The following is a 27,328-nucleotide window of genomic DNA, read 5'->3' as shown; positions in this document are numbered from 1 at the left end:
GGCTGGGTCCAAACTGGAATGGCATGGTGAGCAAAAAAACGATGGATTTAGGCCCAGATCTCTGTACTGGGGTCAATGCCAGGGTGAGGGCTTCGGTGGTCAGGAAGCGGGCAATCTTACGGATTTTTCTCAACTGGAAAAAGCTGGAGGACACCACCCCACCAAGAGATAATTACTAATGATGATCCCAAGGCTCTTCACTGAGCTGACGGGATTAGGGGGGGTGCCCAACCTTGTGGGCCAAAAGGTGGAGTTCCAGGGGTTGACTGTACCCCCGACAAGCAGAAGTTCTGTCTTGTTGGGGTTAAGTTTCAAATGATTTGCCCCCATCCAGTCACTGATGTGACAAAGAGTGGTTTGAAAATTGTCGATAGACTGGGCCGTGGAGTTGATATCGAAGACCAGCTGATTGTCATCCGCATAATTAAACGCGGTGACACAGCTGCCTTGTAAAGATCGAATAAGGGGGGTAAGGTATAAATTAAAAAGAAGGGGGGATAAGGAGGAGCCCTGCGGGACGCCACAGGTTAGCTCAACCTCGTCCGCGGAAAACTGAGAGAGCCGAACCGCCTGATGGCGGTTGCTCAAGAAGGAGCGGACCCAGGCCAAGGCAGAGCCCTGGATGCCGGCCTCCTTGACACGGCCGACCAGAATATCATGGTCGACCGTGTCAAAGGCGGCCGACAAATCCAGGAGCACCAAGACCTGGCTGATGTTAGAGTCCGCCGCTCTCCGCAGTTCCTCCATGACTGAAAGTATAACAGATTCCGTGGAGTGATTGGGTCTGAAACCAGCCTGTTGAGAATCGAGGAACTGGGAGTCCTCGATAAAGGTACTCAAAGTATTAGTCACATGGGCCTCAAGGACTTTGCTAAGGTAAGGAAGGAGGGAAATGGGGCGGAAGTTACTCATAATTGTGGGGTCTGCTGTGGGTTTTTTAAGAATGGGCGTGACCTCGGCACGTTTGAATGACCCGGGAACAGTGCCAGAGGAAAGAGTTGTTCAACAGTACCAGAGGGGGAGAAGGGCAGACTGTGAAGGCCTCGCGGAGGACTAAGGGGGGGCAACAGTCAGTAGGGGATCCAGAGGCAACCTTCTTAAGGAGGGCTGGGAACTCTGTCTCCGAGATTAAAGGGATCTGGGTCAACTGCCTAGGATTGAGAAAAGGCAGAGTGCATTCGGGCCCATGGTGGTGGGAAGGGGCTGAAGATAAAATATTGTTCTTAATGTTGGCTATCTTCTCCACAAAAAAAAGATTTAGGGAGTCGCAGAGTGCCCGGGAGGGAAGGGGTTTAGGGGTAATCCTGTCTGGGTTTGACAACTCCTCGACAAAAGAAAAGATGTCCTTGGTTTTAGTGGCAGAGCTGGCAAACTTATTTGAGAAATAGGTGGATTTAGTTCGCAGGACTGCCAATTTATAATCTTTAAGCAAGGTAGCAATGAAAACTCACATGCATGTCTGACATGTTAACAATGCCTGGATAGTTTAAGCTTGCAATAATGCACTTTAGCAGTATGAAAACTATTCATTACATGTACCTACACACTTTGGTGCATGAAAGTAGTCAGTGAGAATGCTTGCCATTGGTGTACACACTGCTAGTACTGCTAGTCAGACAACATGCATAATTAGGAAGGCAGTGAACAGCACACTCACCTGCTCCCCTGGTGTCCCATAGATCTTTCTGTACTGTGGAAGGAGCCCATCCAGCAGGGCCTGGTTCTCCTCCTCAGTGAAGGCTGGGGCCCTCTCCAGTGTACGTGCCATAGCAGGAACCAGAGGGTGAATAGACAGCAGCAGTGGTAGCAGGGATGTGGTCCAGTAGCATGTAGTGCAGGCAAGTGAGCTTCCTGGGGGCCAGCCAGCCTTATATCTGTGCTGCAGAGGCAGAGTCTGTGCCATGTGTCCCAAGTGATAGGTCCAACACGGTGGCATCCTATGAATCTGGCCAATCCATTCAAACTTACGACTCGTACACGCCTTCTGCATCGTTCAAATCTTCACCTTCATGGAACACTTGAAATTGCAACATTGTTGTAGGCATCCAAATGAATTTCCAGTGCACAACTCGTACAAGTTTTGAATCCGCATCCGTCTCCATGACAGTTCTGAGCCAATGGGTGTGCCCGGCTCGTTCAACTGACTGTACAACGCGTATTTTGAATATACACATGCACCCGTCTCCATACGATTCAATGGACAAGGCGTACGCCTGTCTCGGACCATGCCTGTCCGACACGTATGCATGATAGTCGGACCTCATTGTATGCAATGACAATGCTTACGCATGGCTCGGTCATGACCCGTGCAATGCGTACGCATTGTCACCCGCGTCGGACCTCTTTGTATGCAATGACAAGGCGTACGCACGGCTCGGTTATGACCCGTGCAATGCGTATGCATTGTCACCAGCATTGGACCTCATTGTATGCAATGACAAGGCGTACGCACGGCTCGTTCATGACCCGTGCAATGCGTGCGCATTGTCACCTGCGTCGGACCTCATGGTATGCAATGACAATGCGTACGCACGGCTCGGTCATGACCCGTGCAATGCGTACGCATTGTCACCTGCGTCAGACCTCATTAGTGTGACTATTAGACGGATGCAACACACATATACTGGCCATGGACACCTGCACACACCTGCCACACAATAGCATTGGCCACACAGTGTCCCATGGCATGTGAGGCTGCATTCCCTGGGTGTTTGAGGGGGCCACAGCTGTTTTTTGTCTAGCACTTTGTGCAGCCACTCCCAGGCTGTGAACATGTACATAGGGGCAGAGTCCTTTGTGTGTTGTGCACATTAGCACTGTGATGTGCAATTGGACAGTAATGGGCATGAGTGAAGGCCACAGTGTCAGGTTGGATATGTTTAAGACATGTCACATACACCCTGAGTCCTGGGGGTGATGGCATGTACGTCACTGTTATAAGGGCCAGCCTCAGGGAAGGACAGAATATGTACCTGACCGCCCGGCGACTCACCTTTCCCGGGAGATGTAGCCGAGCACTGGCGGGAGACCCCCTCAGGGCTGGGTCTCATATATAGGATTGTACACGCTGATTTAGCACCATGCAACACAGAGACACCACACCGTAGATTCTGAAGCACGTATTCTTTATCTAGAAATATCAGGACCTTTATGATCCGCAGAGTCGTTGGTACAAGTAGAGCAAGGGCTCACAAAGTCTCGGTTGGGGTAGGGGTAGCGGGACAGTCTTAGGATCAGGGTCAATGCAGGTGCGTATCCGGCGCACGGCTCTCAATCCTCGAGCCGGGGGATATGATACGATCTTTGGGGTCCAGCCTGACCAGAATGGCTCTTGAGTTGCGACCAAGTCTGCAGGGCTCGAGTAAGGATGTTGGAGGCCGGACAATCTTCAAGAAGCCGCGAGTCGGTCAGCAGGGCTCAGAGTTCTCAAGGTTGCACGGGGAGCCGCCACCGCATCAGCAGGGCTCGGATGATTTAGGCAGAAGTCCGTCTCTGCCAGGTGGAGCCGCGACGCTGTCTGCAGGGCTCACCGAGGTTCCAAGAGTTCCGTCGGACCTTGGGAGGATGTTCTTTCAGCCGCGACCATGTCAGCAGGGCTCTCTTCGTTCCAGGATTCAATCTGCTGATGGTCCCAGAGCGCCCCTTGTTATAGGTCGACTCCTCTTTGATGTCCGGAGTCCTCACGGGCAGGGGTCTTAGCGCCTGGGGGTCGTTTGTTGGGGGTTCCTGCCACGCGGCCCTTTGATCCTTTCAAGGCGGGGTCGGTAGGGATCCCAGACACGCAGCAGGCGTGGAGCCAGCCCTCAGGGTGGCCAGAGGGGCGATCGAAACTATCTCTTGAGAGGAGGCCAGAGGTGTGAGTGAAACCACTCCTTCCTCTCCTGCTCACCAGGAGCTCTCTCCCCCCCCCCAGCCGGCATGGAGCGACTAGGCCTGGGTTGCGCTTGGGTCGAGGGCGGCCATCTGGGGTGCGGGGCCTGGTCACTGGAGGCCGCGAGGCCGATGGAGTGGGGAGGGTACCCGGTGTCGGGAAGATGGAGGGAAGGACGGGGGTAGCACCGGGTTCTGTGGGGGATCAGGTGTGGACTGGGTCGGGTAGGCTGCGAAATCAGGGCCGGGTGGGGTGTAGGGGTCAGTATGGTGTCCCTACGGGTCGGGATGGGCCACGCCACGAAGCCGGGTCCAACATGCGTCCCCCCCCAGCTGAAGGCCGAAGAGAAATACCCATCCTCTTGGGGGTTCTCTTCGCTGAGGCGGAAGAATCTGGAGAGGCCGTCAGCGTTGGCGTGGTCGGTGCCAGGGCGATGATCTACTGTGAAGTCCATCCCCAGAAGGGAGATTGACCATCGTAGCAGTTTGGGCTTCTCTCCCCTCATCTGCATGAGCCACCGTAAAGGTCGATGATCTGTCTGGACTCGGAAGTGGGTTCCGAAGAGGTAGGGCCGCAGTTTCTTTAGAGCCCAGACTACGGTGAACGCCTCGCGTTCAATGGTGCTCCATCATTGCTCTCGGGGCAGTAACCTTCGGCTAATGAAGGCCACGGGCTGATCCAGGCCCTTCTCATTGAGCTGGGATAGGACGGCTCCAATGCCATGCTCGGAAGCATCCGTTTGCACCACAAACTCTTTGGAGTAATCGGGGGCTTGGAGCACAGGGGCTGTACACATGGCGAGTTTCAGTGCGTCAAACGCCTCCTGGCAGGCAGGGGTCCACTGCACCTTCTTAGGCTGTCTTTTGGACGTGAGATCAGTGAGGGGTCTTACGAGGCTGCCGTAACCTTGGATGAACCTCCGGTAGTAACCAGTGAGGTCCAGAAAGGCGCCGACCTCGGTTTGGGTGGTTGGTTGTTCCCAGGCCAGGATGGCGTCAATCTTAGGTTGGAGGGGGGCGACCTGCCCGCTTCCGACCTGGTGCCCCAGGTAGATCACCGATCCTTGCCCAATCTGGCATTTGCTGGCTTTCACTGTGAGGCCGGCTTGGAGCAGGGCCCTCAAGACCCTCCGGAGGTGCTCACCCCATTCGGAACTGAATACCGCAATATCGTCCAGATAGGCGGCGCTGAACTCTTCCAGCCCGGCCAGGACTCTATTCACCAGTCTCTGAAAGGTGGCCGGGGCATTTTTCATCCCGAAGGGCATCACTCTGAAGCGATAATGCCCATCCGGGGTGGAGAAGGCGGACCGCTCTTTGGCTCCTTCTGTGAGCGCAATTTGCCAGTATCCGCAGGTCAAATCGAAGGTGCTGAGAAAATGAGCAGACCCAAGGCGGTCAATGAGCTCATCTGCGCGGGGGATAGGGTGAGCGTCGGCTCGGGTGACCGCATTGAGGTCCCGGTAGTCCACGCAGAACCGTAGTTCGGGGGCAACACCAGGGGCAGCTGCTTTCGGGACTAGTACCACCGGGCTGGCCCAGGGACTGTCTGTGGGCTCGATCACCCCTAGAGATAAAATCTTCGAGACCTCAGCCTGGATGCAGGCCCGGACTCGGTCGGGGACGCGGTAGGCTCGGTGCTGTACCGGTGGGCTGTCTCCGGTGTCCACGTCATGGACACACCAGTCGGTGACCTTGGGGACGAGAGAGAAGAGGTCGGAGAACTGCCCCAAGAGCTGGCGGCAGTCCTCGTGTTGTTGGGGTGTGAGGGAGGGGGAGAGGGTCACCCCCTCCATGGAGCCATCCTTTTCTTTGGCCCGCAGGAGGTCAGGGAGAGGCTCCGTTTCCTCTTCCGCCCTGTCGTCTGTGGCCAGGAGTAAGCTCAACTCCGTCCGCACGAAGTGAGGCTTGAGGCGGTTCACGTGGAGGACCCGAAGGGGGTTCCGAGGGGACTGGACATCCACCACGTATGTAACCTGACTTTTTCGTTCTACTACTTTGAAGGGCCCGGTCCATTTGTCTTGGAGGGCACACGGCTTCACTGGGGCCATCACCCAGACCTGCTGGCCTGGCTGGAACTCGACCAGAGTGGCATTCTGGTCGTACCAGCGCTTCATTTGTTCCTGGCTCGCCTCGAGGTTGGCCTCGACCAGCTCTCGGAATTTCCGAGTCTAGTTTCGGAGAGTCAACAGGTACCGGAACACATCCTGCGGTGTGTCCCGGGGTGCCGTCTCCCATCCCTCTTTGACCAAGCTCAGGGGACCTCTGACTGGGTGCCCATACAGTAATTCAAACGGGCTGAACCCCAAGGACTTCTGGGGGACTTCCCGGTAGGCGAACAGGAGGCAGGGGAGAAGGACGTCCCACTTACGCCGCAGGGGCTCCTCGAGACCCATGATCATCCCCTTCAGAGTCCGGTTAAACCGTTCCACTAGGCCATTGCCTTGGGGATGGTAAGGGGTAGTGAATTTATATGATACTCCACATTGTTGCCACAGGGATCTCATATATTTTGAGATAAAATTGGTGCCTCGGTCGCTCACGACCTCTCGGGGGAACCCTACCCGGGAGAAGATCCCCATTAATGCCCGGCCCACCACGGGGGCCGTGACGGTGCGGAGGGGGATGGCCTCCGGGTATCGTGTGGCATGGTCCACTAGGACGAGGATGAAGCGGTGACCCTGGGCGGTCTTGGGGTCCAGGGCCCCACAATGTCAATTCCGACCCGCTCGAAGGGAGTACTGACGACTGGGAAGGGTTGGAGGGGAGCCTTGCACTTCCCTCCACTTTTACCACTGGCCTGGCACGTGGGGCAGGACTTGCAGTGGGCCTCTACGTGGGCTCGCATTTTTGGCCAATAAAAGTGCGTTACTAAGCGGTGGTAGGTCTTGTCCTGGCCCAAGTGGCCGGCCAGGGGTACATCATGGGCAAAGCCCAGGAGGAAGTCCCGAAAGCGTAGGGGTACCACCAGCACCCGGGCTGACCCTAGCTCGGCAGACCACTGTTCGCTGTACAGGAGGTCATTCTCCCAATATAGTAAGTGGGTTCCCGATTGGTCGCCCGCAGCTTGGGCATCGGCCTGCTGTCGGGGTCCGACCAGAGAAGGACCGGTCGCTTGTTCTTGGCAGAACTCCTCTCGGGATTGAGGAAATATGAATTTTGTGATCAGTTATGTCCCCTATCGTAGACCCCAACGGCTCCATGTGCATGCTATAAACACATGTATGTTCCCTCCAGTTCCAGTTTTGAAGACGCAAATACATGTGCGTCCACCGTCAACATGTCCTCTTTCAGATCCACCATGAATGGGTCAGATATTCCATTCCTAAGTATGAAAGGCCACCGACTTTATGTGGTTCACTTTCCACATTTCACAGATTCAGGCGAGTAGGCCCTGAATTCTGCCATCAAGCCTTTCCTGCTTTCTGCCTCTGGAAGCTCCAGCCCGAGCTTGCATCTGTATCCATGAACTTTGTCCTACTCCCTGCGCGGCTAACGGTGCCTGATCCAGCCTGTTGCCTGCCAAAAACTGTATTTCACCTTCAAGATTATCTGCTCCGCTCCTCACCTGATGCATTCTTGTCTAGTAGTTTAGGTAAACATTCCTCCAGCTACAGTGCAAAGGGCCAGGCCTTGCTGTCCTCATGCAAGTAATTCATAGCCCCTGTTACCATTGAAGATTCCTGCCCCCTCGCATCTCATGTAGACACTTAGACGCTCGTACACGCACTAAACAGTCAGTATAGAATAGATTCCGTCCGAGAGACCTTTCCTTTTGGATAATACAGTTCTTTAAACATAAGATATTAGATATGATTTGGGATTAGGTTGACATGACCCCTCAGACTTCTGTCTCCACATGTAGAGCTAAATGTCAAGTCCCCTTCACCCTCTAGTTGCACGTCAATCACACGTCATGCGGCTGCGCGCACATCTCTGCCAAATATTCCTGCTGACATTGCAGGATTCTCTTATGGATCCACCCACTTGTGACATCATGTATAATGACGTTTTCTAAGTTACGCCTATATGTCCGCCTTTTTGGTTACGTATGCATATTTTATCTCTCTTATCAACTGTTACACCTCCTGCATCTGTTTCACTATAATGCATTTCTTATAAAAGTGATTACCTGTCAATAATGTATTGCCTTCCTTCCTGAACTTTCGTGGTGATGGAATTTGAAGCCTGCAATTCGAATTGTATTTCCTTTGTAAAGGAATAAAGCCTTTTAGAACCTCTAATACCACGGATTCTGCCTCTTATATTTACTGAGTTATTCTTACTAGATTTTACCGCATAAAAAATAGTACCGGTAATGAAATATTTACCACATAAATTGGCGCCCGAACAGGGACACTTTCTCATCTCACGCGCCGGAGGTGCGTTGCAGGCCCGGTCTCCTGCCACAGCTGAACGGACAAAAACGCGTACCCGCAGGATTTCCTGTATCTCCCTCCGGCCAAGCGGGGCGACTGAGGCTGCGATCAACACCCAGACGAGGCGGTGAGAAGTGCGAAGTATCCCGACCAGAGCCTAGCTGAGAGAGCAAGATCCGAGGTATACAGAGGCCCACCAGGTTCCGAAGTTCCGAGTCCAGTCGAGTCCAGTCCGGTCCAGTTTCAGTTCAGTTCCGAGGCCTTCCGTTCCGTGCTACCCGGTGAGTACCGTTGCTGGGGAGGCAGTTAGACGTGCACATTAATTTGTGCCGGTCAAGACGGGTTTGGGTACACAAATCCGGTCTGCACTGTTTCAGCAGTGTATCTGTACTGTTTAGCAGTATATCTAGTATGTCTTGCATATAAATAAGTATTACCTAGTGTCAGTATTATGTCAGTAACTAGTTTCCTATTAGTCATCATTATTCGTTAAATGTTAAATGTTTTAATACGTTCTACATATTGTGGTATGAATGATTGTTCATTATTGTGTTTATTTGTATTAAGTGTGTTTAAGATTAAGTAACCAGATCTAAAAATACCGCTCTTTTCGAAATTAAGACAGATCAAAACTAGAAAAGGGGTACTCGAAGAAGCTGTTCCCATTCCACCTAGGGACACTCCAGGATACTTTATGTATCATAAGCATGGCCTAGATGCCGTATTATTTCTTGATTTATGGGTGGACTACACCAAGGATTTACCAGAGAGTCAGAGATGGCCCGCAGCGGGGACCTGGGATGCAGATTGCATCATGAGAGTAGAAGAAGAATTATGGAAAAAGAAAGCCAGACAGTCACAGAAAGATGCCATTGAATTATGGCGTAAAGAATCATATAGACGTACAGAAAAAGCGCTCAGACAGGAAGAGAAAGGTAGGGAGAATTCGAATAAAACACGAGAAAATTTATTAATTGAGGAAGGTACCCGAGTAAAATTAGAACAAGTAGATAGACAAAGAAACACTCTTATGAATGGTATGTATCCTCTTCTGGCCGAAGGGTTACCTAAGGCTACCCCGGAAATACCAAAAGACTTGACTCCTCCATTACTCCCGATAAAAGCACATCCTAAAACAGCAAAAGACGTTTTCCTTTCCTCTTATTTAGATGACGTAGCTCCCGAGTATGCTAATCCCATACCACACACACCGCTTGCCGATGGTGTACAACACCAAGAGCATCCGTCTGTATCCCCGCAACAACAAACTCCTACGCCCATTCCTACGGGTCCGTCCGTTTCTACTGTTTTTCCCGCATCCACAATTTCTATCTTACGTCCAACGAATCCTTTCGTGCCTAGCACCTCAGACGGTGCTACAGGAGGTACGACAGACGTGTTTGCCACACCGCCGCGAAATAAACAGACCCTTAGAGATTTAGCACTCCAACGTACACCCCAACTAGTGACATCCGACATGTTTAAAGAACATCTTGTGGATTGTAGATACGATCCAGTGCCAGGTAAACAGGATAGATTGCTAATATCATCACTACGTATACGACGAGCTACATTGTATTTAATGACGATACCAGGAATGGTTGAACACCTAGACAATATATATCACTTTGTCCAAACAGGGCGAGGTCCAGAAAGTATTAACGAAGCTATGGAATACCAGAAAGTGGATGTACAAAGACAACTACTACGTTTTTTCATAAACTGCGTGATCAGGAACCAAGACAGGCCTGGGGCAGATCATGATACCATGCAAAAACTTGCCAAATGGGGTCAGAACATATCAGAAGAGAAACATGATAAACAGGCGTGTATAATCGCCATGTATCGAAAGATCCGCAAGGAAGTAGAACGAATACATAAAGAAAGACGAGAAGCAGACAGAATTGAATCAGAGGGAGAGGAGGAGCAAGAATCAGAACAAATAGAAACGATAGCTTACGTAGGTAGAGGACGACCCCATAATAATACTAGAGGCTTCAATGATCCGATATGTCCGATACGTCCAGAATGTAACAGACATTTTCAAACCCCTATGTTAAATACAAGGTCCCCTGAACACCTATTCCAAGCCGCTGATAAATTACTCCGAGATCGAAGGGGGTATCATATACTCGATTCCATGGACGAACAAGAATTAGCCAGGTCAGCAGTACAATGGGCTGACAGTCCCGACAAATACAGTGAAGATGCACTAGCACACACATTTCTGAATCTCACCCCAGACGAACAGCGTTTAGCTAGTATATACATGATTCAACACCTCCTTATATTATATAAAAGCCAACACTCCGATCCAGGACCCTTACCTGACATATTGACCGAATTACTCACGAATAAATGGAGAGGTTCAGGTACTGATTTGATTAAAGAAATTCTAGAATTTCGAAACCAGTATATAATTTTCGTATGCCCAGAACACGTTCCAATTCCCGCTATGGGAAGAAAAATGTATCACATAGATAGACAGAATCCGTTACGCGAAGTACACCCAATCAGAGGTGAAGGTAATAACTTTACACGCGTGTTTGTGTACACGCCTATAACTAAAATTGAATTACTAGAAATGAAGAAAGTAGTACCCAGCCATGACAAGGATCCAGCAGGTTTCCACCGTGAGATAAAAGACATGTTACTCATGGGAGAGTATACCTACCCCGACATTATGAAAATATTGAAAGTGTTAATGCCTGCCGGTGTTTACGAGAAACTCAAAGAAAAAGAATGGGAGGTGGGAGACCAAAAGATAGATTGGACAGCATTAGAAAACGAAGAAAAGGCCCGAGCTGCAGGAGCAGGGCTTGGGGAAAAGACTACAGCACTACCAGGATTACTAGTGCAGGTACTGCCACGTTTATTAACTACGAAAAAGGAGGACTGGGGTGCAATCTCAGCCTGTAAACAAAAGCAAGATGAAGACACTAGTGATTTCTATTCCCGATTTGAAAAATGTTTTGGTATCAATAGTGGCATAAAAGCAAGTAGCGAGTCATATCCACATCTGTTTGTGACAAAATTAGTTGAAAATTCTCTGCCACAAGTCAAGAATAGAGTATTGAAATTCGAGAGTACCTGGCAGGGTAATACCCCGTCACAGATGTTACAGATGTTACAATATCACCACAATAGAATTAGAGAAGAACAAGAACATGAACAAAGACGTATGAAAGATACAAAAATGAAAATGCTTGTTGCTCAGTCAGTTCCAGCTGATGGTCATCACAAGGGTGATGCCACAGGTCCGGTGAAAGGGACATGCAACTATTGTAAACAACAAGGTCATTATATACACGATTGTCCAGTACTGAAACATAATATTGCCACAGGTAGAACACAGGAAAGACCACGTCCACCTAGACAGGATCAGAATCAACAACAAATCCCTCAGCATGCACAGTCTAGGTCAACTCCGCAACAACTAGCTCCGCAACAGACAGCTCCACAACAGACCGTAGCAACACCACAAGCGCAGCCTATTGCTGCAACACAAGCAACAACGCAACAGATGTATCAGTATGCACAAGCAGATTATCCCGATTATCAGCGATACACATGAAATAGCCTAGAGAGGGAAGTTGGCTTACCCCTTATTGAGGTTCCTGTAGATCAAGAGGGACCTTATGTACATAGTGAACTATTAGGGGAAGACAGAAAGTTTTTACTTGATACAGGGGCAAGCAGAACAACCATACGACGCAGTGAAGTTCCAGGGGCACCTCTCTCAGGCTCACAGAATATTTCCCTTGGATTCTCAGGAAAGCCTATCATCAATGATGTAACACAACCTCTCCCACTTACGGTTGGTCCATTGACACGAACTACAGATTTATTGCTTACTAAATCATGTCTGGAAAACTTGTTAGGTATAAAAACATTGAAAGCTCTAGGAGCTATAATATGTTGTTCCCCGGAAGGAGTACGATTATTTTTACGTGATTTTAAAGGTCACTACGTGTCCAGAGACATGGATCACCGGCTGCAGAGTTTACCTACGCATTTATGGGCACAAGGCCCCACTGATGTTGGTTGCATGAACATCACACCATATCGTGTCACACTAAAAACAGGAGTAGTACTACCACGAATGCGACAATATAAGTTACCACCAGATGCTGTTGCGGCCTTACTGCAAATCATTGACGAGCTCATTGCACAAGGAGTGGTTGTCGAAACGGACTCCAATGTATGCAATTCCCCGATAATTCCGATTCTTAAAAGAACGGACCCAAAAGCACCACCAGTATATCGATTAGTTATTGATCTGCGCGAATTAAATAAATGTATTGTACCACAATATCCTCTAGTCCCAGATATCTCTTCATTACTAACAGCTATTGACTCAGAAGCAACGTTCTTCACTGTAATTGATCTCAAGAATGCCTTCTTTAGCGTCCCAATAGATCCGGAAAGTCAATATCTGTTCGGATTCAGTTTAAATGGACGAAGTTTTAAATTCACACGCGCACCTCAAGGATTTACAGAAAGCCCCAGCATCTATAGCCAAGCACTGAAAAGAGAACTTGACAGTATCCACATGCCAGTTAACACTGCCTTGCTTCAATATGTCGATGATCTGCTGATCACCGCCCGAAGCGAACCTGAATGTGAAACAGCGTCACTGACGGTTTTGAAATTTCTGGCAGACAAGGGGCACAAGGTGTCCCCTTCTAAGCTGCAATTCTGTGTCCAGCGAGTTGTTTACCTTGGGCACTCGCTGTCCAAGGAGGGAAGACAGCTTACACCCGACCGCATCCAGTTAATTGCTAACATATCACCACCCAAGACACAAAAGGAGGTACGGGCTTTTATAGGTCTCACCTCATACTGTAGGCAGTGGATCCCTCAATATGCATTTCTAGCAAAACCACTCATCCAGTTGACAACACATGAGGCAGCCACATCCACTGTTCTCCCTTGGACTCAAGAACATACACACGCCTTTGAAAGCTTAAAGAAAGCTTTATGTCAAGCACCTGTTTTAGCAACACCATGTTACAGTAAACAGCTTACACTCTTTGTTACAGAACGCGAAGGTACTGCTTTATCAGTACTCACTCAGGAACAAGCAGGATCACACAAACCATGTGCTTATTTCTCTAGTACATTAGATCCAGTAGCCCAGGCTCTCCCTGCGTGCCTGAAATCAGTGGCAGCAACAGCTTTAGCAATCAGACAAAGCGATGCCATAGTGTTAGGACATCAATTGACAGTACAAGTACCACACGCAGTAGAGGTTCTCTTGAACCGCACACAAACACAACACTTGACTATAGCGAGACTCACCGGTTACGAATTGACATTGTTTCAGCCACACATAGAAATCAGACGTTGTAATACGTTAAATCCTGCCACACTGTTGCCAGTAAACGGAACAGATCCATTAGCACATGATTGTATTGAAGTCATTACTATCACGACGAAACCCAGGCAAGACTTGACAGATATCCCTTTATCAGATCCAGACTTGACATTGTATGTAGATGGTTCATGTATGAGAACAAGTACAGGAGAGTTAGTGGCCGCTTACGCAGTCACAACAGACACTGAAGTCATTGAAACAAATTGTATTAACACTTTGTCAGCTCAAGCAGCAGAGCTCATCGCTCTGACACAAGCCTGTATTCAAGCTAAAAATAAGAAAGTCAACATATACACAGATTCACGTTATGCATTCGGAGTCGTCCATGACTTCGGCGTACTGTGGCGAGAGAGAGGTTATTTAACTTCTCACGGTGCCCACATCCAACACGGACCCCTCATTCAAGCTCTATTAGACGCGATTCATCTACCTACTGCAATATCGATTATGAAATGCAAAGCTCATACAAAAGTTACCGATATCATTTCTCAGGGTAATGACCTAGCTGACAGAACAGCTAAACAGACTGCTCAGAACCAGACTCATACAACTGACGCGACAAAGACAATAGTTCTGACACCAACACATTGCATGACAGTTAAGGATCCCACCCTTGATATAATTGACATACAGACACATGCTACACCAGAAGAAATAAAGAAATGGACTGAATTAGGAGGGATCCAAACGGATCAAGGATGGATGACGAAGGAAAAATCTATATGGTTTCTTCCCGACTCCATGGTTCAAGTCGTCATTAACACAATACATAGTCCAGCGCACCTAGGAGAAAAAGCTATGCTAGACAGCATTCAACACATTTGGTTCAACAAACACTTGCGAGCAGCAGCCAAACAGAAAGTACGTACCTGTATGATATGTTGTCAGTTTAATCCAGGTAAAAGCATCCCCGTAGAGCAGGGTGGATTTCAACCTCCCGATCATGCTTTTGAAGTCCTCCAGATGGATTATATCCAGATGGAACGATGTCGAGGATTCAAATATGTTCTCGTAGTTGTCTGTGCTCTTTCCCGTTGGACAGAAGCCTACCCGGTTTCAGATTACACTGCCCCGACTACTGCCAAACAGTTAGTTCGAGAATTCTTCCCACGGTATGGTTTGCCACGTGTTGTCTACTCAGATAACGGCCAGCCATTCTCATCCGAACTAATGAAACATGTTTCCCTTTTGTTAGGCTACCAATGGAAATTCCACTGTGTCCGACATCCCGAGGCAGCAGGTCTCGTGGAACGCCATAATCAAACTCTGAAAATTAGATTGTCCAAAATATGTAGAGAAAAAGGTGTCGATTGGATAGTAGCCTTACCAGTTGCACTCATTTACATGAGAATGGTAGCACATTCTCGAACAGGGCTATCCCCGTACGAGGTGATCTTTGGTAGACCACCAAATATGTGGGGGACGCCTATACCTCGCAAAATCACTGATGTTGACTGTAATATGCTGACAGATTACCTGGCTTCCTTGATGTCTGCACTACAATCTTGTCGTTCACAGGTAGCTGCAGCTTTTCCCGATAACACTGAGGTGAAGCCCCATGACGTGGTTCCAGGTGATCTGGTCCTAGTGCGCAATTTCGACCGGAAGACCCAACTGGAGCCTAGGTGGAAATCGCCAAAACTTGTTCTGCTAGCGACAAGGACAGCCGTGAAGATCAAGGGACGTAAAGGGTGGTTGCACTCGAGTCATATCAAGAAATTTTATGGACTACCGACCGATGTGAACACCCAGCCTTGTATCCCTTCACAGACTGATTCAAAGCTCCCCTTGGTTGAACCCATGAAAACTGAACTTTATAAACTAAAATTAAGGTCTAGCAAGTCAGGCAATTTGATTGTTTAAGTCCTCTCCAAGGTGAATCGGTTGAATTTGTCTCTGACATGTATCCTCTAGACCGAAATAGAGAAAGAAATCAACAGATGCAGCTTAAAAAGCATGCGTATTGTAAATCACTTCGTAGTCATTGCACAGTAACATTATTAATTTTGTTTTTTCTAAGTTTTTTGATCATTGTAACTAGTATATTGTTGCATATGTATTACCCTATTTCTAAACGTGCTTACAATGTTACTGCTGAACATTCTTTTAGCGAATTACCTCCGCATGAGTTGTCTTATAGATTTGCGCTGCGCAACAACACATTCATTAGTATGTTACATCATTCCCAGCAGACCAGCAATGCTACAAATTGTTGGATATGTGGCCGACTCCCTCCCTATCAGAACTATAAGGGAGTTTTGCCCCTCTTTCCATATCCGTTCACACACAATGGCTCCTGTGGAGCATGGTTTAGTTTGATTAATTCCCTAGATTCAAATTCCGCAGTTTATCAAGACAACTGGGTATGGGGAAACCTGAACCTAGTTTTGCTTAAAGTCTGCTACCCTAACAAGGAGGGACTTCCCCAAAGAACAGGAACTGATCTAGAAAATGAAGTATATGGATTAGGTAATTTTACACTTAACCTCATGATCCTGAATGTTGAATCCGAAGCCACACCAATCTTGCCCGCTATGTCAATATTCCCAGTTAAAGGGGAATTATGTGTAAGAAAGAATGGTTCCATACACATGGGCCATAGTAAATGCACCACTATAATAAAATTCAGTGATCAAGGCAAGTCTACATTTAGAGCTTCCCGTCATTCCTACTTCATATGTGGCCAGACCGCATATATATGTCTACCTCTAGACTGGGATGGTACCTGTTACATAGCATTCCTTCTGCCACCTGTTTTCCTAGCTCCTCCTGATTATCACAGAAATACCCATTTAGTACATAATAGACAGCAGAGAGATCTCCCGATTGTCGATTACACTGAAACGGCATGGGAACAATATACAGATTTCAATAAAGGTTTCTTTCCCTATATAGGTACAGTCACTAATAGTAAGCTGATACGTAGATTAACTAGAACCCTTGAAGCAGTAGTGAACGAGACTACTTCCGCCTTAGGCAATTTAACAGAAGAGCAGTCTGCTATGCGGATTGTTGTGCTTCAAAATCGTCTTGTCCTTGACGTCATCCTGGCCGATAGGGGCGGAGCTTGTAGGGTCATCGGATCAAGTTGCTGCATTTTCATACCAGAAAATTCACCGTCAGTATATAAAGCCATAACCCGCCTTCATAAGATTATAAGCCAGATACACCAGAGCCCAGGCACCTGGACTTGGTCCGGTTGGTTCTGGAGCGTGTTGTCAGCCTGGGGATGGAGGATCCTATCCTTCCTAGGTATTGGCTTTCTCATACTATTCAGTTGCTGCTTATGTCTACAATGTGGGCCAGCGATTTGTGGCCTGTGTGCCACATCGTGTATCCCACCTCCAAGTTTTCGTTCAAAATCCCGGAAGAAGAAAGAAGAACAAATGATGTTATATGAACAGATCGATGGATTGATGAAGATCGATATCTCCTGAGGGTCCGTAGGGGACAAGGAGGGAATGAGGAAATATGAATTTTGTGATCAGTTATGTCCCCTATCGTAGACCCCAACGGCTCCATGTGCATGCTATAAACACATGTATGTTCCCTCCAGTTCCAGTTTTGAAGACGCAAATACATGTGCGTCCACCGTCAACATGTCCTCTTTCAGATCCACCATGAATGGGTCAGATATTCCATTCCTAAGTATGAAAGGCCACCGACTTTATGTGGTTCACTTTCCACATTTCACAGATTCAGGCGAGTAGGCCCTGAATTCTGCCATCAAGCCTTTCCTGCTTTCTGCCTCTGGAAGCTCCAGCCCGAGCTTGCATCTGTATCCATGAACTTTGTCCTACTCCCTGCGCGGCTAACGGTGCCTGATCCAGCCTGTTGCCTGCCAAAAACTGTATTTCACCTTCAAGATTATCTGCTCTGCTCCTCATCTGATGCATTCTTGTCTAGTAGTTTAGGTAAACATTCCTCCAGCTACAGTGCAAAGGGCCAGGCCTTGCTGTCCTCATGCAAGTAATTCATAGCCCCTGTTACCATGGAAGATTCCTGCCCCCTCGCATCTTATGTAGACACTTAGACGCTCGTACACGCACTAAACAGTCAGTATAGAATAGATTCCGTCCGAGAGACCTTTCCTTTTGGATAATACAGTTCTTTAAACATAAGATATTAGATATGATTTGGGATTAGGTTGACATGACCCCTCAGACTTCTGTCTCCACATGTAGAGCTAAATGTCAAGTCCCCTTCACCCTCTAGTTGCACGTCAATCACACGTCATGCGGCTGCGCGCACATCTCTGCCAAATATTCCTGCTGACATTGCAGGATTCTCTTATGGATCCACCCACTTGTGACATCATGTATAATGACGTTTTCTAAGTTACGCCTATATGTCCGCCTTTTTGGTTACGTATGCATATTTTATCTCTCTTATCAACTGTTACACCTCCTGCATCTGTTTCACTATAATGCATTTCTTATAAAAGTGATTACCTGTCAATAATGTATTGCCTTCCTTCCTGAACTTTCGTGGTGATGGAATTTGAAGCCTGCAATTCGAATTGTATTTCCTTTGTAAAGGAATAAAGCCTTTTAGAACCTCTAATACCACGGATTCTGCCTCTTATATTTACTGAGTTATTCTTACTAGATTTTACCGCATAAAAAATAGTACCGGTAATGAAATATTTACCACAGGATGGGCCCCCTTTGTGGCGCCACTGGGCCAACTCGGGCAGATCACCTAACTCCGTGATCTGCGCGGGGTCGGGATGGACGGGTCCGTCGTCGGCGAGTGGCTCTCCTCCAGGGGATAGGTCGTGGGGTTCAACGGGGTCGTCTCCGGCTTTGTCAATGGAGGTGGTGCTGGGGGCTTCGTCCTCGACTCCCCCGTGGGGGGTAGTCGGGCCGCCATGGATCGGGTGGTTGCGCACACCCATTCTGGTAGGCCCATCATCCCGAGGTGGGTCTTGCGCTCGACCTGTCTCCAGGGGGACTTTCCAGGTCGTTTCCCAGGAGGCAGTCTACATGTTGTGCGGTTCGGACAGCCACCCGCAATGTTCCGGTTACTCCCCCCCATTCGAATGGTACCAAGGCCATCTTACACAAACTCTCAGTGTTGTCGGAAGCTATCACAGGGCAAAAGACATTGGGGATGATCTGGTCCGCCTGGACTAAGTGGCTGAGGACACCAGTGATGCTCGCCCCGGTGTCACGAAGGGCCTCCACCGGGTGGCCGTTAACCGTTACGAGCTGGCGGTACTTCTTGGTGTTTGCGGGTAGGGGTGCTCCGGGAATCATATCTCGATCTCCTAGAGAGACTAGAACCATGGCTGCAGGTTCCCATCCCTCGGGTCCTCAAACTCTTCCCCTAGGGTTACGGTGGCCATGTGTCGGGCTGGGGGAGCTGTCGTGGGGGGTTTCTGGGCCATGGGGCACTGAGGGTCGCTGGCGTAAAGCCCGAGCCGTTGACAGCGGAAACATGTAACATTCACCCGGGGCCCTTGTCTACCTGGGGGGCCGGTACTGCCTGGCGGAGGAGCTGGGAAGCCCGGGGGTGGGTTTCTCGGGGGGCTACGCGGGGGCCCGGATGGGAACTCCCTCTGTTTCCCTTGATTCCCCCCCCTCTCTGACGGGGAGGTTCTTGATGGCTGCAGGGGTAGTCTCCTACGGGGCTCCGGGGGACCCGGGTGTTAACCCAGCGATCTGCTTCGACGGCCAGCTTCCTCGGGTCTGCGAGCTTGCTGTCGAGCAGGTGCTGGCGCAGTTCTAGAAAACAATTTGTGGACAAGTGTTCCCAGGCAATGAAGTCGGTCAGTTCTTCAAAGGTGGTTACCTTGCTGCCCTTGATCCACCCTTCCAGCGCTCGGCTGTAAAAGTTTACGTATTCCACCCAGGTGGTGCCTGGGATCTTTCGGCAGTCCCGGAACCGCTGCTGATACATTTCGGGGGTGAGGCCGTATTTCGTGAGGAGGGCCTCCTTCATGTGGCTGTAGGAGGTTTGCACAGAGGCCGGTAGGTCGAGGAGGGTGTCCCGTCCTTCTCTCAGGAATCGACCCCACATCCCGGCCCCCCAGTCCTTCTGTGGGATGCAGTGAGAGGTCATGGCTACCTCGTAGGCTTTGAACCACTGCTGGATGTCATCATTTCGATAGTACTCTTTGACCACATCCTTGGGGATGTGGACTTTCGGCTCTCCCGGGGGGCTGGTTCTTGGCCCCCCCGGGGGTTGAGCTCCTTCGCTCCTTGCTCGGAGTTCTATTTCTTTCAAGCTGCGCTCGTGCTCCAGCTGAAGTTTTTTTTCCTTGTGCTCCCGTTGCAGCTTCTTTTCTTCTAGCTCTCCTTGTACTCGGAGTTGTTCCACCGTTAGCTTCTTTTAGGCTAGCCTTATCTCGCCTTCTATTTTCAGTTTGGCCATTTCTAGTTCATGACTTCGGTCCCTTTCCCTGTCTGTGACGTCTTCCGGGGACCGGCCCCCATCCGCTGCGTTGCTTTGTGCCTGGGGGTTATTGCTTGTTCTCGGGAAGTTCCTGAGCTCGTCCGGCTGCTCTGTCTCTTCACCGACTTCGTCCATCCAGTCGGGGGAGGGAAGCTACGGACTCCACCCAGGCTTTCAGGGCTTGTTGCATGTCTTTCTTGGTGTTCAGACCAGTGGTAGCGATCTTCCGTTGTCTGCAAAATTGTTTCAGCTCCTTGTGTGTGTATTCTCCTAACCGTAGCACTCGCGTCAGTTTCAGTGGTGCTCATGGTGGTTTCTTCTGCCGTCTTTGTTCGGTAGTGCGTCAGCCGTTCACTGTACGATCTCTAGATTGCGGGCTCGGATCCCGTCGCCTGCCACCAATGTTAGAAGGGCCAACCTCAGAGAAGGACAGAATATGTACCTGACCGCCCTGCGACTCACCTTTCCCGGTAGATGTAGCCGAGCACTGGCGGGAGACCCCCTCAGGGCTGGGTCTCGTATCTAGGATCGTACACGCTGATTTAGCACCATGCAACACAGAGACATCACACCGTAGATTCTGAAGCACGTATTCTTTATCTAGAAATATCAGGACCTTTATGATCCGCAGAGTCGTCTGTACAAGTAGAGCAAGGGCTCACAAAGTCTCGGTTGGGGTAGGGGTAGCGGGACAGTCTTAGGATGAGGGTCAATGCAGGTGCGTATCCGGCGCACGGCTCTCAATCCTCGAGCCGGGGGATATGATACGTTCTTTGGGGTCCAGCCGGACCAGAATGGCTCTTGAGTTGCGACCAAGTCTGCAGGGCTCGAGTAAGGATGTTGGAGGCCGGACAATCTTCAAGGAGCCGCGAGTCGGTCAGCAGGGCTCAGAGTTCTCAAGGTTGCACGGGGAGCCGCGACCGCATCAGCAGGGCTCGGATGATTTAGGCAGAAGTCCGTCTCTGCCAGGTGGAGCCACGACGCTGTCTGCAGGGCTCACCGAGGTTCCAAGAGTTCCGTCGGACCTTGGGAGGATGTTCTTTCAGCCGCGACCATGTCAGCAGGGCTCTCTTCGTTCCAGGATTCAATCTGCTGATGGTCCCAGAGCGCCCCTTGTTATGGGTCGACTCCTCTTTGATGTCCGGAGTCCTCACGGGCAGGGGTCTTAGCACCTGGGGGTCGTTTGTTGGGGGTTCCTGCCACGCGGCCCTTTGATCCTTTCAAGGCGGAGTCGGGAGGGATCCCAGACACGCAGCAGGTGTGGAGCCAGCCCTCAGGGTGGCCGGAGGGGCGATCAAAACTATCTCTTAAGAGGAGGCCAGAGGTGTGAGTGAAACTACTCCTCCCTCTCCTGCTCACCAGGAGCTGTCTCCCCCGCCCCCCAGCCGGCATGGCGCGATTAGGCCTGGGTTGCGCTTGGGTCAAGGGCGGCCATCTGGGGTGCGGGGCCTGGTCACTGGAGGCCGCGAGGCCGATGGAGTGGGGAGGGTGCCCAGTGTCGGGAAGATGGAGGGAAGGACGGGGGTAGCCCCGGGTTCTGTGGGGGATCAGGTGTGGACTGGGTCGGGTAGGCTGTGTTAATCAGGGCCGGGTGGGGTGTAGGGGTCAGTATGGTGTCGCTACGGGTCGGGATGGGCCACGCCATGAGGCCGGGTCACACAGTCACAGTTAGACCTGTAGCCACAATACTGATGTGCACCCACAGTCTGTGTGCTTGTTGTGTCTCAGATGTGTCTGATCACATGTAACCTATGGGTGACAGTCTCCACATCCATGTGGTATATGCATCAACCTTGATGGGGTGTGTGTCTAAGAGACGTACATGGAGGGCCGGCAGGAAACACAGTGGCCACGACCTGTGGGACTTACGCTTGCCTTGAGGTGTGTACGTGCTACGCCATGTCCATTACTGTGTTGATGTGGCAATACAGGGAGCCTGGGTTTCTGCGTGGCAAAGATCTGTGATGCCTGGGAGACATGAGTCCTCATTTGTCACTGGGGGGGGGGGTATTTTGAACGTTGCAGCAGCACTTAGGTTGGGTGACACAGCCAGATGATTAGCTCATTTCAATACATGGCACTCATGTGGACATGTGGAATTGAGATGTGAGGTGGTGGTCTTGTAGGTGACATATGTGTCAATGCCCAACAGCACACACCTCAGTACATTGTGTAATGCCATGAACTAGCATGTGATAGTGATAGTGGTCATGGCCACATGGGTGGATGTACTGACAATCTTCCTTTGTGCATCTCTGTACTGCAGGGCACCAGCTGTCCATCGGCCGTTCCCAGACTTTGCAACCATGCAGGAACGCGACAGCAACAGACGGTACCGCTTCACCAGGCCGCTGATTGCGGAGTTCGTGGAGCAGTTGGGGCCACATCTGCTACCTGGCCGGACATACCCTACAGCTCTGACCCCAGAGGTGAAGGTGATGGCAGCCCTGCACTTCTTTGCTACCGGTACCTTGCAGTACACTGTGGCTACTGCTGGCGGTATGTCGCAAACCATGTTTAGTCGGGTGCTACGCGATGTCTTGGAGGGGATGTTGCAATTCCTCGACCTGTATATCAAGTTCCCGAGCCAAGATGAACTCCCTGAAATTAAGGATGCCTTTTATACACTGGGGAGGATGCCAAACGTCATTGGATCCATTGACGGGACACATGTTGCCCTGATACCACCACAGGCACATGAGCAGGCATACCGGAACAGGAAGCACTACCATTCGATCAATGCTCTGGTGGTCTGTCTTGCTGACATGTTGATCACACATGTGTGTGCACGGTTCCCTGGTTCGGCGCACAATGCCTACATTATGAGGAGTAGTCACATTGCAACGCTGATGTCACAGATGCCAGCTCAGCGTGCCTGGCTTGTCGGTGTGTACTGACTGTTTCTCATTGTGTGTGTTTGTCAGTGTTGTATCCCGCACTCCTACAAAACTCAGCTGCTTGTTCATTTTTGTGTGTGTAGGTGACTCTGAATACCCCAATGTTAGAAATGAGGGGGCTCTGGTTGACGCAGGTGTGAACCCACAACAAGCAGGGACCCTTTACTTCTTGTCAGGGCGAAGGATGACTCCCCAGAATAACCCCTGCTCACCCTCTAGGTGCGTGGCGCGAGCAGTCTAGGCTAAGTCTCAGGCGTACACGGTTAAGCAAATGCAATTACACATACAGTAAACCCCTTGCATGCACCACAAACGGACACCAATCAGGAAGTATATAAAAATAAGCTTTTATGTAGATTCAGCAGATTCAAATACAAGGCCCAGTAACGATGAACTGATGGGGCCACAACTCTTGGAAATACGGTAAAGTCTCTTTGTTACGGGAAGTTCTTTAGGCGGGCACAAGGTAACTGTGGGCCTCAGCGCACTTCGTGCTGAGGCGGCGTCCAGGAAGCACACGGCAGATGACAGGGAAATCAGAACATTGCGGACCCTGGATCCGATGCGAGCTCGCGGTCGAGTTCGTAAGTACAGTACCTTGTTTCTTGACGCGAAGGCGGGTGCGGGATTTCAGCGGCTCTTCGACAGAAGGGCGAGGCGGCGTCCGGGGCTCCCACACTTCACGATGGGGGTCTGATCTTCAGGCTCACGACAAGAGCGGGGTGTTGCAGGTGACGGGTGAACAAAGCGGGGCAGCCGGGCACGCAGATACGTCCGGGCCGTCCGAGGCTTGGAGATGCTCACAAACGCCGATTCCGGCGGGAGGGTGAAGGTGCACAGCGAGCCTCCAACGAGCGAGGTGACAGGGGCAGCCCAGCACAGCGTAGGGGGAGCGGCTCCGATCGAGCGAGGCTCTTCCCAAGGCGAGGGCGGCTAAGCAGGTCCTGGTCACGGCTCAGGGAGGGACTGGGGCACGAGGGTCACAGCTCCGGCGAGGGAAAGGACACCACAGTCCAGCGGCAGGCCAGTGAAGATCAGGTAGAGCCCAATGGTCCTGGGGCTCAGTTCAGGGGGCAAGCTCAGTTCCAAGCCCTTGGAGATCGTTTTGGAAAAGCACAAGTCTTGAAAGTAAAAATAAAGCAAAGTCTTCAGCAACAGTTTCTCTTCTCCCCTTTGGCAGCAAGGTCACCACTGCAGACCAATCCCCCAGGATAGGGACAGTCTTCCTCCTACAGCTTTCCTGGTGCCTCCTCCTCAGGCAGAGATTCTTCTTGGTCAAAAGCGGATCTAGTTTCTTAGGAGCAGGGCTCCTACATTTATACAGCAAATCTTTTGTTCTCCCAGGCCAGGGGGTCCCTCGCCTACTCCAGTCCGGTTTCTGAGCACTTTGTTTACGCGATGCAGGCTTCTTCTTTCAGAGTGCAGGGCAGAGTCCTCGGACGCTCCACAGGGGGCGGAGCCGGCATTGAGGTGGCAGAGCACTGTCCTATTCAGAGCCTAGGAGTACTCCTCCCACCTATCTACCTGTCGATCGTCCTATTCACCACCAGGCTACCTAGCCCCGCCCATCTGGGTTCCCCCAGCCCTGTCACTCACACCAGCCAGACATCAGATACACATCACGCAGAGGCAGGCTGAAATGTTTAGGCAAGCAAAGGCCAGCTTTCTAAAAGCGGCATTTGCAAACCCGGAATATTAAAATAAACCTTGGGAAAAGATGTACCTTATTATTCCGAGTTCAGGCATACTAAACTCGATCTTCTACCATGTTCCCTGGGTCGGTTAGGATCATAGGGTGTAACAATCCAAGCCGCCCATACTGGCCTATGAGAACAGGGTAGCCTTGCAGTAGTGAACAACAAGATGGCGGTAATTCACTACTAGGACATGCCACGCATCCAGGCTTGTCCTACCTTATGCTTACAACGCACCCTGCCCGTGGGCCTACCAGAGGGGTGACTAACATGAAGTTAAGGGAAGGTTTAGGGACCGGCAAGTGTGGGCACTTGCCAGTCAGCATGTCAGTACCAGACTGCACGCAGGTTCTGCGATGGCAGACCTTAGACATTTTTTACCGGCCGCTTCTGTGGGTGGCACAACCCGTGCTGCAAGCCCACCAGCGGTGTTTGCATTTACATGCCCTGGCGCTCCTGGCGCACTTTACTGGGGTCTGACAGTAAATCAAACGATCCAATCATGGAATCCAACCAACATATACAATTTACATAGGGAGCACTTGCACCGCGACACTGGTTGGCAGTGGCACAGCGCGCTGAGCGGCCAACACCATAAAAACACATGAGGCACAGCGACAAAAAGAGGAAGGGAGACTCACGCCAAGGTGCCAGGTCGACACGTGCCCCCTCCAGCTGAAGAGTGGGGAGAACTACCCTACCCCAGGGAGTTCCTCATCACTAAGGCGGAAAAATCTGGACAGACCGTCAGCATTGGCGTGATCTGTACCAGGGTGATGTTCCACCGTGAAATCCATACCCTGTAGGGAAATGGACCACCTCAACAGCATTGGATTCTCACCCCTCATATGCATCAACCATCTGAGGGGCCTGTGGTCCGTCTGAACCCGGAAGTGAGACCCAAACAGGTAGGGTCTTAGCTTCTTCAGCGCCCAGACCACAGCAAATGCCTCACGCTCAATAGCACTCCACCTCTGTTCCCGTGGAAGTAACCTCCTGCTAAGAAAGGCTACGGCTTGATCTAGGCCCTCCTCATTAATCTGTGAAAGAACAGCCCCCACACCATGCTCTGAAGTGTCTGTCTGAACGATAAACTCTTTGGAGAAGTTGGGAGCCAATAGCACGGGCGCCGTGCACATAGCAGTTTTCAAGGCCTCAAAAGCTTTCTGACAGGTGTCAGTCCAAATCACTTTCCTGGGCTGCTTCTTCGAAGTCAGCGCTGTCAAGGGGGCAACCATGTTGCCATACCACTTGACAAACCTCCTGTAGTACCCAGTGAGACCTAGGAAGGCTCTCACCTCTGTCTGGGTTTTGGGCACCTCCCAATTCAGGATGGTTTCTATCTTGGGCTGAAGGGGTGCCACCTGGCCACTTCCAACTTGGTGTCCCAAGTACACCACGGAACCCTGCCCGATCTGGCACTTACTCGCCTTGATCGTGAGGCCTGCCTTGCGCAGCGCCATCAACACTTCCCAGAGGTGACGCAGGTGTTCTTCCCAAGTGGAGCTGAACACTGCGATGTCATCCAGGTAGGCTGCACTGAACGAATCCAGCCCAGCCAACACCTGGTTGACCAATCTCTGGAAGGTGGCAGGGGCATTCTTCATCCCAAATGGCATAACCCGGAACTGGTAGTGCCCATCTGGGGTGGAAAATGCTGACCTCTCTTTGGCCCCCTCAGTCAAGGCGATCTGCCAATACCCAGACGTTAAATCAAACGTGCTGCGGTAGTTGGCAGCCCCTAGCCGATCGATGAGCTCATCAGCTCTGGGGATGGGGTGTGCGTCGGTCCTAGTGACCGAATTGAGTCCTCTGTAGTCCACACAGAACCGGAGTTCGGGTGTGGCTCCCGGCGCTGCAGCCTTTGGGACCAAGACCACGGGGCTGGCCCAAGGACTGCTAGAAGACTCAATTACGCCGAGTGCAAACATCTTGGAGACCTCCTCCTTGATGCATGTCCTCACCCTGTCAGTCACCCTGTAGGCCTTGTGCCGCACAGGTGTACTATCCCCAGTGTCCACATCATGGACGCACCAATCAGTGACACCAGGGACCAGGGAAAACAGATCAGAAAATTGTCCCAGCAACTGGCGACAATTATTCTGTTGCTCAGGGGTCAGGGTGGAAGAGAGGATGCCACCATCCACTGACCCATCTTGCTCCTTGGCTGACAGGAGGTCAGGAAGAGGTTCTGTCTCCTCTTCCATCCCAGCATCTGTTGCCAAGAGCATGCCTACTTGGGACCTCTCCAAGTGGGGCTTGAGGCAGTTGACATGTAGGACCCTTAAGGGGTTCCTAGGAGACTTCAGGTCCACCACGTAGGTAACAGGACTCTTGCGCTCCAACACCTCAAAGGGACCGGTCCACTTATCCTGGCGCGCACACGGCTCCACGGGGGCCAAGACCCATACCTTCTGTCCAGGCTGAAGCTCTACCAGAGTGGCATTCTGGTCGTACCACCGCTTCATCTCCTCCTGGCTGGCTTCCAGATTTGCCTCAGCAAGTTGCCTGAATCGCCTAGTCTGATTCCTGAAGGCCAGCATGTAACTATATACATTCTGGGGAGGTTTCCTGGGAGATTGCTCCCAGCCTTCCTTGACCAGACTTAGAGGTCCTCTGACTGGGTGACCATACAGCAGCTCAAAGGGACTGAACCCCAGAGACTTCTGTGGCACCTCACGGTAAGCGAAGAGAAGGCATGGTAAGAGGACGTCC

Source organism: Triturus cristatus, chromosome 2_2, assembly GCF_964204655.1.
Source record: "Triturus cristatus chromosome 2_2, aTriCri1.1, whole genome shotgun sequence".
Lineage (NCBI taxonomy): Eukaryota > Metazoa > Chordata > Amphibia > Caudata > Salamandridae > Triturus > Triturus cristatus.
Note: the sequence above shows the minus strand (reverse complement) of the source record.